Source organism: Arachis ipaensis, chromosome B8 (genome assembly GCF_059453495.1).
Source record: "Arachis ipaensis isolate K30076 ecotype BB chromosome B8, ASM5945349v1, whole genome shotgun sequence".
Taxonomy (NCBI): Eukaryota; Viridiplantae; Streptophyta; class Magnoliopsida; order Fabales; family Fabaceae; genus Arachis; species Arachis ipaensis.
In genome coordinates, this window is record NC_142443.1 from 45,446,021 (window position 1) to 45,457,063 (window position 11,043).

Genomic DNA, 11,043 nt, shown 5'->3' on the forward strand with positions numbered 1-11,043 from the left:
TGTGTTTCTTTCCTTACATTACATTCTTTTCTTCTACTCACACAGGGACCTCTATACTGTGGTAAAAATGATCCCTATTATTTTTTTTTTCTGTTTCCTCTTTTTCATATGAGCAGGAGCAAGGACAAGAATATTCTTGTTGAAGCAGATCCAGAACCTGAAAGGACTCTGAAGAGGAAAATAAAAGAAGCTAAATTACAACAATCCAGCAAGCACCTTTCAGAAATTTTCGAACAAGAAGAGGAGATGGCAGCTGAAAATAATAATAATGCAAGGAGGATGCTTGGTGACTTTACTGCACCTAATTCCAATTTATATGGAAGAAGCATCTCCATCCCTACCATTGGAGCAAACAACTTTGAGCTGAAACCTTAATTAGTTTCTCTGATGCAGCAGAACTGCAAGTTTCATGGACTTCCATCTGAAGATCCTTTTCAGTTCTTAACTGAATTTTTGCAGATCTGTGATACTGTTAAGACTAATGGAGTAGATCCTGAAGTCTACAGGCTCATGCTTTTCCCTTTTGCTGTAAGAGACAGAGCTAGAGTGTGGTTGGACTCTCAACCCAAAGATAGCTTGAACTCTTGGGAAAGAGCTGGTCAAGGCTTTCTTAGCCAAGTTCTTTCCTCCTCAAAAGCTGAGTAAGCTTAGAGTGGATGTTCAAACCTTCAGACAGAAAGAAGGTGAATTCCTCTGTGAAGCTTGGGAGAGATACAAGCAACTGACCAAAAAGTGTCCTTCTGACATGCTTTCAGAATGGACCATCCTGGATATATTCTATGATGGTCTGTCTGAATTGGCTAAGATGTCATTGGATACTTCTGCAGGTGGATCCATTCACCTAAAGAAAATGCCTGCAGAAGCTCAAGAACTCATTGACATGGTTGCTAATAACCAGTTTATGTACACTTCTGAGAGAAACCCTGTGAGTAATGGGATGCCTCAGAAGAAGGGAGTTCTTGAAATTGATACTCTGAATGCCATATTGGCTCAGAATAAAATATTGACTCAGCAAGTCAATATGATTTCTCAGAGTTTGAATGGAATGCAAGCTGCATCCAACAGTAGTCAAGAGGCATCTTCTGAAGAAGAAGCTTATGATCCTGAGAACCCTGCAATAGCAGAGGTGAATTACATGGGTGAACCATATGGAAACACCTATAATCCCTCATGGAGAAATCACCCAAATCTCTCATGGAAGGATCAACAAAAGCCTCAACAAGGCTTTAATAATGGTGGAAGAAACAAGTTTAGCAATAGCAAGCCTTTTCCATCATCCACTCAGCAACTGACAGAGAACTCTGAACAAAATACTTCTAATTTAGCAAACTTAGTCTCTGATCTATCTAAGGCCACTGTAAGTTTCATGAATGAAACAAGGTCCTCCATTAGAAATTTGGAGGCACAAGTGGGCCAGCTGAGTAAAAGAGTCACTGAAATCCCTCCTAGTAATCTCCCAAGCAATACAGAAGAAAATCCAAAAGGAGAGTGCAAGGCCATTGAAATGACCATCATGGCCGAAACCACAAAGGAAGGGGAGGACGTGAATCCCAAGGAGGAAGACCTCCTGGGACGTCCGGTGATCAACAAGGAGTTTCCCTATGAGGAGCCAAAGGACTCTGAGGCTCATCTGGAGACCATAGAGATTCCATTGAACCTCCTTATGCCATTCATGAGTTCTGATGAGTATTCTTCTTCTGAAGAGAATGAGGATGTCACTGACAAACAAGTTGCCAAGTTCCTTGGTGCAATCATGAAGCTGAATGCCAATTTATTTGGTAATGAGACTTGGGGAGATGAACCTCCCCTGTTCACCAATGAACTAAATGCATTGGATCAACTGAGATTACCTCAGAAGAAATAGGATCCTGGAAAGTTCCTAATACCTTGTACCATAGGCACCATGATCTTTGAAAAGGCTCTGTGTGACCTTGGTTCAGGGATAAACCTCATGCCCCTCTCTATAATAGAGAAACTGGGAATCTTTGGGGTGCAAGCTGCTAAAATCTCATTAGAGATGGCAGAAAATTCAAGAAAATAGGCTTATGGACAAGTAGAGGACGTGTTAGTAAAGGTTGAAGGCCTTTACATCCCTGCTGATTTCATAGTTCTAGATACTGGAAAGGATGAGGATGAATCAATCATCCTTGGAAGACCCTTCCTAGCCACAGCAAGAGCTGTGATTGATGTTAACAGAGGTGAATTAGTCCTTCAATTGAATGAGGACTCCCTTGAGTTTAAAACTCAAGGACATCCTTCTGTAAACATGGAAAAGAGGCACAGTAAGCTTCTCTCAAAACAGAGTCAACCAGAGCCCCCACAGTCAAACTCTAAGTTTGGTGTTGGAAGGCCACAACCAAACTCTAAGTTTGGTGTTGAACTACCATATCCAAACTCTAAGTTTGGTGTTGGAGAGTCTCAACAATGCTCTGAACATCTGTGAGGCTCCATGAGAGCCCACTGTCAAGCTATTGACATTAAAGAAGCGCTTGTTGGGAGGCAACCCAATTTTTATTTATCTAATTTTTATTTTCATTGTTTTTCATGTTTTATTAGGTTCATGATCATGTGGAGTCACAAAATAAATATAAAAATTGAAAACGGAATCAAAAACAGCAGAAGAAAAATCACACCCTGGAGGAGGATCTCACTGGCATTTAAACGCCAGTAAGGAGCATCTGTCTGGCATTCAACGCCAGAACAGAGCATGTTTCTGGCGTTGAACGCCAGAAACAAGTAGCATCCTAGCATTCAGATGCCAGAAATGCACAGTGAAGAAGAGCTGGCACTGAACGCCAGAAACAAGCATCTGGTTGGCGTTCAACGCTAGAAATATGCTGCATCTGGGCGTTGAACGACGAGAACAAGCATCAATTCGGAGTTTAAACGCCAGAATTGCACGCAAAGGCATTTTACATGCCTAATGGGTGCAGGGATGCAAATCCTTGACACCTCAGGATCTGTGGACCCACAGGATCAACTCAGCATCTGTGGACCCCACAGGATCCCCACCTACCACCACTCACTCTCTTCCCTCTTCTCAATGTTCATCCTCTCTTCCCAATAAACACTCTTCCCCAAAACACTTCACCAATCACCTCAATCTCTCTTCCCTATCACCACTCACATCCATCCACTCTTCCCCATAAACCTACCTCATAAACTCCACCTACCTTCAAAATTCAAAATCAATTTCCCACCCAAACCCACCCATATGGCCGAACCTTAACCCCCCTCCCTTCCCTATATAAATCCCTCCATTCTTCTTCATTTTCACACAACACAATCCTCTCTTCCCCTTCTTGGCCGAATACACCTCTCCCTCCTCTCCTCCATATTTTCTTCTTCTTCTTCATCTATTCTTTCTTCTCTTACTCGAGAGCGAGCAATATTCTAAGTTTGGTGTGGTAAAAGCATAAGCTTTTTGTTTTTCCATTACCATTGATGGCACCCAAGACCGGAGAATCCTCTAGAAAAGGGAAAGGGAAGACAAAAGCTTCCACCTCTGAGTCATGGGAGATGGAAAGATTCATCTCCAAAGCTCATCAAGACCACTTCTATGATGTTGTGGCCAAGAAGAAGGTGATCCCCGAGGTCCCTTTCAAACTCAAGAGAAATGAGTATCCGGAGATCCGACATGAGATCCATAGAAGAGGTTGGGAAGTTCTAACAAACCCCATCCAACAAGTCAGAATTCTAATGGTTCAAGAGTTCTATGCTAATGCATGGATCACAAGGAACCATGATCAAAGTAAGAACCCGAACCCAAAGAATTATCTCACCATGGTTCGGAGGAATTACTTAGATTTTAGTCCGGAAAATGTAAGGTTGGCGTTCAACTTGCCAATGATGGAAGAGAACGCACGCCCCTACACAAGGAGAGTCAACTTTGATCAAAGGTTGGATCAAGTCCTCATGGACATATGTGTGGAAGGAGCTCAATGGAAGATTGACTCAAAAGGCGAACCGGTTCAACTGAGAAGACTGGACCTTAAGCCTGTAGCTAGAGGATGGTTGGAGTTCATTCAACGCTCAATCATTTCCACTAGCAACTGGTTTGAAGTTACTATAGACCGGGCCATCATGATCCATAGCATCATGATTGGAGAAGAGGTGGAGGTTCATGAGATTATACCTCAAAAACTCTACAAGGTAGCTGACAAGTCCTTAACTATGGCAAGGTTAGCTTTTCCCCACCTCATTTGCCATCTATGCAACTCAGCTAGGATTGACATAGAAGGAGACATTCCCATTGAGGAAGAGAAGCCCATCACTAAGAAAAGGATGGAGCAAACAAGAGAGCCCATTCATGGATCTCAAGAGACGCATGAAGCTCATCACCATGAGATCCCGGAGATGCCTCAAATGCATTTTCCTCCACAAAACTATTGGGAGCAAATCAACACCTCCCTAGGAGAATTAAGTTCCAACATGGGACAATTAAGGGTGGAACATCAAGAACACTCCATCATCCTTCATGAAATTAGAGAAGATCAAAGAGCAATGAGGGAGGAGCAACAAAGACAAGGAAGAGACATAGAAGAGCTCAAGGACATCATTGGTTCCTCAAGAAGGAAACGCCACCATCACTAAGGTGGATTCATTCCTTATTCTTAAATTCTCTATTTTTCATTTTCTTTATGTTAAGTGCTTACCTATGTTTGTGTCTTATTACATGATCATTAGTATTTAGTAACTTTGTCTTAAAGTTATGAATGTCCTATGAATCCATCACCTCTCTTAAATGAAAATGTTTTAATTCAAAAGAACAAGAAGTACATGAGTTTCGAATTTATCCTTGAACTTAGTTTAATTATATTGATGTGGTGACAATGCTTCTTGTTTTCTGAATGAATGCCTGAACAGTGCATATGTCTTTTGAAGTTGTTGTTTAAGAATGTTAAATATGTTGGCTCTTGAAAGAATGATGACAAGGAGACATGTTATTTGATAATCTGAAAAATCATAAAAATGATTCTTGAAGCAAGAAAAAGCAGCAAAGAACAAAGCTTGCAGAAAAAAATAGCGAAAAAAAATAGAAAGAAAAAGAAAAAGCAAGCAGAAAAAGCCAAAGCTCTTAAAACCAAAAGGCAGGAGCAAAAAGCCAATAACCCTTAAAATCAAAAGGCAAGGGTAAATAAAAAGGATCCCAAGGCTTTGAGCATCAGTGGATAGGAGGGCCTAAAGGAATAAAATCATGGCCTAAGCGGCTAAACCAAGCTGTCCCTAACCATGTGCTTGTGGCGTGAAGGTGTCAAGTGAAAACTTGAGACTGAGCGGTTAAAGTCAAGGTCCAAAGCAAAAAAAGAGTGTGCTTAAGAACCCTGCACACCTCTAATTGGGGACTTTAGCAAAGCTGAGTCACAATCTGAAAAGGTTCACCCAGTTATGTGTCTGTGGCATTTATGTATCCGGTGGTAATACTGGAAAACAAAGTGCTTAGGGCCACGGCCAAGACTCATAAAGTAGCTGTGTTCAAGAATCAACATACTGAACTAGGAGAATCAATAACACTATCTAAACTCTGAGTTCCTATAGATGCCAATCATTCTGAACTTCAATGGATAAAGTGAGATGCCAAAACTATTCAAGAGGCAAAAAGCTACAAGTCCCGCTCATCTGATTGGAGCTATGTTTCATTGATAGTTTAGAATTTATAGTATATTCTCTTCTTTTTATCCTATTTGATTTTCAATTGCTTGGGGACAAACAACAATTTAAGTTTGGTGTTGTGATGAGCGGATAATTTATACACTTTTTGGCATTGTTTTTAGTATGTTTTTAGTAGGATCTAGTTACTTTTAGGGATGTTCTCATTAGTTTTTATGTTAAATTCACATTTCTGGACTTTACTATGAGTTTGTGTGTTTTTCTGTGATTTCAGGTAATTTCTGGCTGAAATTGAAGGACTTGAGCAAAAATCAGATTCAGAGGTTGAAAAAGGACTGCTGATGCTGTTGGATTCTGACCTCCATGCACTCCAAGTGGATTTTCTGGAGCTACAGAAATCAAAATGGCGTGCTTCCAATTGCGTTGGAAAGTAAACATCCAGGGATTTCCAGAAAATTATAATAGTCCATACTTTGGCCGAGTTTAGATGACGCAAAAGGGCGTTGAACGCCAGTTCTACGCTGCTGTCTGGAGTTAAACGCCAGAAACACGTCACGAACCAGAGTCGAACGCCAAAAACACGTTACAACTTGGCGTTCAACTCCAAAAGAAGCCTCTGCACATGGAAAGCTAAAGCTCAGCCCAAGCACACACCAAGTGGGCCCCGGAAGTGGATTTATGCATCAATTACTTACTTCTGTAAACCCTAGTAGCTAGTTTAGTATAAATAGGACTTTTTACTATTGTATTAGACATCTTGGGAGGTCTAGTTCTTAGATCATGGGGCTGGCCATTCGGCCATGCCTGAACCTTTCACTTATATATTTTCAAACGGTAGAGTTTCTACACTCCATAGATTAAGGTGTGGAGCTCTGCTGTTCCTCATGAATTAATGCAAAGTACTACTGTTTTTCTATTCAATTCAACTTATTCCGCTTCTAAGATATTCATTCGTACTTTAATATGAATGTGATGAACGTGACAATCATCATCATTCTCCCACGAACGCGTGCCTGACAACCACTTCCGTTCCACCTTAGATTGAATGAGTATCTCTTGGATCTCTTAGTCAGAATCTTCGTGGTATAAGCTAGATTGATGGCGGCATTCATGAGAGTCCGGAAAGTCTAAACCTTGTCTGTGGTATTCCGAGTAGAACTCTGGGATTGAATGACTGTGACGAACTTCAAACTCGCGAGTGCTGGGCGTAGTGACAGACGCAAAAGGAGGGTGAATCCTATTCCAGTATGATCGAGAACCTCAGATGATTAGCCGTGCTGTGACAGAGCATTTGGACCATTTTCACAAGAGGATAAGATGTAGCCATTAACCACGGTGATGCCTCCAGATGATTAGCCATGCAGTGACAGCGCATCGGACCATTTTCACAGAGAGGATGAAAAGTAGCCAATGACAATGGTGATGTCCTTACATAAAGCCAGCCATGAAAAGGAGTAGGACTGATTGGATGAAGACAGCAGGAAAGCAGAAGTTCAGAGGGATGAAAGCATCTCTATACGTTTATCTGAAATTCTCACCAATGATATACATAAGTATTTCTATCTTTATTCTCTGTTTATTTATTATTATTTTCGAAAACTCCATAACTATTTGATATCCGCCTGACTGAGATCTACAAGATGACCATAGCTTGCTTCATACCAACAATCTCCGTGGGATCGACCCTTACTCACGTAAGGTTTATTAATTGGACGACCCAGTGCACTTGCTGGTTAGTTGTATCGAAGTTGTGAATGAAAAACGATTTATTAAGACGTGCGTATAGAGTTTTTGACGCCGTTGCCTGAGATCACAATTTCGTGCACCACCTGCCTTGGGGGTTGTGCACTATCCTCCTTAGCATCAACTGTAACGTCCTTGACGGAGTTCTCCTCAACTCTGGATTCCCATGGAGGTTCAGCGTCTCCTAAGTCTTCAATCAACTCTTCTTCTTCTTGGATAATTTGGGCTTCCTCCAATTGTTCCAGGACAAAGTCATGCTCCTTACTGCCCACTGGAGCTTCTAGTGTCTCCTTCATGCTACGTTCTTCATTAAATTCTCCACACAAAGTCATGGGAGTTCCGTGAGTGTCTAAACGTCTGGAAGGTAATTGATTTATTGCGTGCTCTAGTTGACGAAGGGTTGCATGGAGTTGATCTACTGATTCTTCGAAGCGAGCCTGTGATTCCTGGGTCGATGAATATGGATATGGTGTATAGGGAAGTGATGGTTCTTGGGAGTAATTGGATTGGAATTGGGGTGGATAAGGATCATGCAGTGGTGAATGGTAAAAAGGAGCTTGTGAGTGTGGTAATTCGAAGCTATGTTGAGAGGATGGTCTATGAGCATAGGGTGGGGCTTATTGGTGCTTATAAGGGGGTCAACCATATCTATCAGCTTGGTATGCATTGTAGAATGGTCTTTGTCCATGATATCTTGGAAGGTGTTGTTGCCTAAAGGGTTGATCAGATCCTCTTGGCTCCATCCATCTTTGATTGCTTAGACCTTGATGCGTAATCCTGTTATAGCTTCCATTCCTTTCAACAAAATTAGAACCAAACTCAAAGCGAGAGGGGTGAGAATTCATAGTAGCAAATAAAAATTAAAAAAAAAGGAAAAACAAAAATAAATAAACAAGTAAAACGAAAAATATTTACAATAACCGATAATAAGGCACACAGTTGCAATTCCCCAGCAACGGCGCCATTTTGACGTCAAGATTTTTGCTAGTAAAGAATTTTATAAAAATAGTCGCGTTATAGATATAGATTCTAAACCAACTGAAATCCCTTCGTGCAAACGTTTTGGTTGTCACAAGTAACAAACCCCTAAATAAATTGATAACCGAAGTATTTTAAACCTCGGGTCGTCTTCTCAAGGAATTGCAGGACGGTGTTCTTATTATTAGTTATGAGTTTTGTAAATTGGGGGTTTTGAAAGTAAGGAAGAAGTATGACAGGAAAAATAAATAAATAACTATTAAATAAACTCTTGGCAAGGTATAAGAATTGGAATTCCTATCCTAGTTATCCTTATCAGGTGTGAAGAGAATTGGGTTTTAATCCTACTTGGTCATCCTTTACTGAATGAAGGAAGGTTAAGTGGACTGATTAGCTTGATCCTCAACTCCTAGTCAACTCCTGTGGAGAGACTAGCTTTAGAGCAATCCAATTTAATCAGGAATCTGCCAATTTCAATCACTGCTGAGTTTGATAACTCAAGTGTTACCAATCACTTGACCGAAGCCAAAAGGGAGAAAAATCTAAATTAAATTAAAAGCATTCATAAACAGAATAAAACAATCATAAACTGAAATACCTCAATAATATTAATTAAGAAAATCCTAATATGAAGGTCTAACATGGAAAAGGTTCATAAGCCAATTTGGTAACATTTGTAGATACGAATAAAAGTATTAAAGTAAAAGTAGAATAGAAACATAAATTAAAGTAAATATTAAACCTGGAATAAAGAAACGAAGAAATCCTAATCCTAAATCCTAAGAGAGAGGAGAGAACCTCTCTCTCTAAAACTACATCTAAACTATGAAAAGTGAATAATTGAAGACATGCTCATTCATGGATGCATTCCCCCACTTTATAACCTCTAATCTGTGCCTTCTGGACTTGGATCTGGGCCAAAAAGGGCTTCAGAAATTGCTGGGAGCGTTTTCTGTAATTTCTGGTGCGTGGCGTCTGTCACGTGGCTGCGTGGATCACGCGGTCGCCTCAATTGGAGTTTTTCCTTGTCACGCGATTGCTTCGGTCACGCGTTCGCGTCATCTGTGCTCTGCTAAAGGCGCGCTTCCGCGTCAGTCACGCGTTTGCGTCGTTACCTCTTCGCGCTGGGCATGCAGCCGCGTCGTCCATGCGTTCGCGTCGCTGCCAGTTTCTTCAAAAACTCCATTTTATGCTTTCCTTCCATTTTTGTATGTTTCCTTTCCATCCTTTAAGTCATTCCTGCCTTAGAAGATCTGAACTACTCAACACACAAATCACGGCATCGAATGGTAATAAAGGGTAATTAAAATAATTTATTTTTAAAGCATAGGAAACATGTTTTTCACATACATCATATAATAAGGAAGGGAAAGTGAAACCATGCAATTAACATGAATAAGTGGGTGAAGGATTGAATAAATCACTTAATTGAGCACAAAATACATCATAAAATATGAGTTTATCACTTCCCACTTCCGCACATTTCACTTTTCGTAACCCTAGTTTTCTCTGTAAGTCATTAGCCACTAAACCTCCTTGGTTAAGGTTGGGAGCTCTGTTTATTTTTATGAACTGAAACTATTGATTTTCTATTTTAATTAATGTATTGATTCATTTTCAAAGATTGCTTTCGTTCTTCAACTTATGAATCTGGGTAAAACGACAGTATAACCCTTATTCTATATGTGTTCTTGTGATTCTCGACAGAGCTATCTCGCTTGAACAACATCTTGAAAGCAAATTCCTTCTAAATTGCTAATTACTTGAACTAATCTGGATACGTGACATATAATCCATTTAGCTTTGGGTAATTAGGGTTTCTGTGGCCATAAACTAGATTTGCTCTTAACCCTCTAATCAAAACTAAGTGACCAAGATATTGGCGGTTGATTTGGGTTAGAGGAGACTAAATCACTAAGACATTAGGGTTTAGTCAATTGTAGTTTACTGTGAAACAAATCTTGCATGATTAAAATAGTTGGTAAGAAGACTTATTTCGGATGAATAAACAACTCTGAAACCTTAACTGTTTTCTCCCATACATTTTACACTACTCTTATTATTTTTATTTTCTATTCCTTAAATTTCTGTTTAATGCTTTTGAACTCTAAAACATCACTTTCTGCTTTGCCTGACTAAGTGAGTCATTCAATCATTGTTTCTCAGTCCATCAATCCTCGTTGGATCGACCTTCACTCACCTGAGGTATTACTTGGTACGAGTCGGTGCACTTGCCGGTTAGTTTGTGGGTATTCAAAATCTTGCATCACTTCCCTCCACTAACAACAAACAGATTCCCCTTTATCCCTTCCTCGACCCAATTATTCAACACATTCCCACCACATTCCTTTCCCCTCTGTCCGTGACCCCTCTCTTCCCCACCCTTTCCTTTTAAAATTCTTTATTTATTTTAATTTTCCAAGATCCTTATACCAACCACCTCCGCTGATACTCCTTTATCCTTATCCATTCTTATTCTTCCCTTTGCTCTATTTTATTTTGCTTGGGGACGAGAAATTGTTCAAGTTTGGTGTTGTTGCTTCGCTTGTTTTCTTCTTCTGATTTTAATGGCACCAAAGAGCACTGAGACTTCAAGGAAAAGAAAGGGCAAGTAACCAACCACTGGCTCCTATGATTCAAAGTGGTTCCGATCCAAACTACATGAGGAGAATTTTTATGAGTTTACCTCCAAAAGAACCGTGATTCCAGAGG

The 11,043-nt window shown here is 40.2% G+C and overlaps 1 non-coding gene across 1 annotated transcript; it reads right to left on the reverse strand.

The window, feature by feature from the left end:
- Positions 1-643: 643 nt before the first annotated feature.
- LOC148547902 (small nucleolar RNA R71) lies at positions 644-751 on the reverse strand. The gene has a single exon (XR_015897304.1). It is a non-coding gene; the product is annotated as a small nucleolar RNA R71 (small nucleolar RNA).
- Positions 752-11,043: the final 10,292 nt, after the last annotated feature.